The 1,635-nt window shown below is 35.4% G+C and overlaps 1 pseudogene; it reads left to right on the forward strand.

The window, feature by feature from the left end:
- LOC102812346 overlaps positions 1-1,635 on the forward strand; it is a 48,137-nt pseudogene that overhangs the window by 1,569 nt on the left and 44,933 nt on the right.

Below are 1,635 nucleotides of genomic sequence, written 5' to 3' on the forward strand. Positions count from 1 at the left end.
GGTCACTAAGAGTCAGAACTGACTCTATAGAATTTAACAATAATCACTGCATAATTATGGAATAGATTATAGCAAATTTGATCTGCTGTATTCAGTTTTCTAAATAAAAATGATATATGAGTTGATATGAACAGTCATTTGTCTACCAAAATAAAATATTTCCTAATTTTGATTTGTGCTGGACTAACAATGTGTGCTTTGTTGGCTATGCAAAGACTTTCAATTGTATGGTTTATACAAGCTGGGGTCACAAACTGTGAATAACATTGTAAAGAATTGATATTCCAAAATACTTAATTGTGGTCATGAAGAGCCTGTACATAATCAAAGGCAGACATTAAAACAGAACAAGGGAATCTCAATGGTTTAAAATCAGGAAAAGTGTGCACCAGGTTGCATCCTTTAACCATATTTATTCAATCTGTATCAGGAGCAAATAATCCAAGAAACTGGATTATATGAAGAAGAAAATGTTGATAACTTGTTTCCATTGGGCCCTGTTTTCTCCCGAGAAAGTACCCACTGCAGCAGTCAAGGATAGGCTATATTCATATTTGGCTCACTGAACATGCACAAAAAGGACAGTCACAACCTACAGTTGAACCTGGAACAAAAGAATTTTGATCAAGGTCCAAAAACTTGCATGAAAGACATCATCAGACCAACTCACAACATTTGGAAACATGAAATTTGACAAGTCACTTATCCACCAAAGATCATAACCCCGCCCCAATGAGAATTCTTAACTATTCCTTAGAAAGCTGTTACATATTCATTATCCTCCCTCTCCAATTTACTTTCTGGTATATATAGTTGCCCTGGTGTGTTGCTGTGAGCTAATGCGTCAGATTGCAAAGTCTTTTGAACTGCAAAGTTGGTGGTACAAGCTCACCAGCTGCTCCTTGGAAGTGTTACTATTAGTCAGAATCAACTCAAAATTGCAAATGCCCTTTGTTTGGAAGCTTGCACTGGTGACTATGGTCATAGCTTGCTCCTTTGTTTCTCAACTAAAGTAAAGCCTTCCCTTTCACCTTCATCTAATCTCTGCTTTTCTTCCTCAAACCCTACTAAGACCTGAGTTGGTAACATGACTAGAGTTGTTTTTTCATATCCTAAAATTCATATTTGAGTATATTCTATTGAGTTTAGACCTACATGTTTCTTGTGCTCCATTGTTTTTTGGAGAACAGTTCTTCACTTGATTAATGTGGGATCTTGTTTTCTAATTTTCTACAATTGTTCATTAAAGATTTAATTTTCTGCCTGTTCATTTTTAGTATATGTTGGGGTTTTGCAACCATTAAAATAAAAAACACAATATAGATGTTTACAATTTAACTGATGGTAACTTTTTCTGTCAGGTTACCTAAATTCAGGTAATTTAGGTGTTTTTGCATTGTTTGCTTGTCTGTTTATTTATTGAACTACATCCTTAGCCAGAACCCAGTTCACAAAGCAATAGTGTTATGCTTAGATAAGTGGATCTCTATGCTTTGAAATGCAGAAATCATCAATCTCTTTGATATGCCATGCGAGTAAAGTTTTACTAAAGGTAATACAGAAATGGCTGCAAGCATACATTGACAGAAAACTTTCAGAGGTTCAAGCCGGATTCAGAAGAGGCTGTGGAATGAG

The sequence above is a fragment of the Chrysochloris asiatica genome, unplaced genomic scaffold (genome assembly GCF_000296735.1).
Source record: "Chrysochloris asiatica unplaced genomic scaffold, ChrAsi1.0 scaffold00013, whole genome shotgun sequence".
NCBI classification, from domain to species: Eukaryota; Metazoa; Chordata; class Mammalia; order Afrosoricida; family Chrysochloridae; genus Chrysochloris; species Chrysochloris asiatica.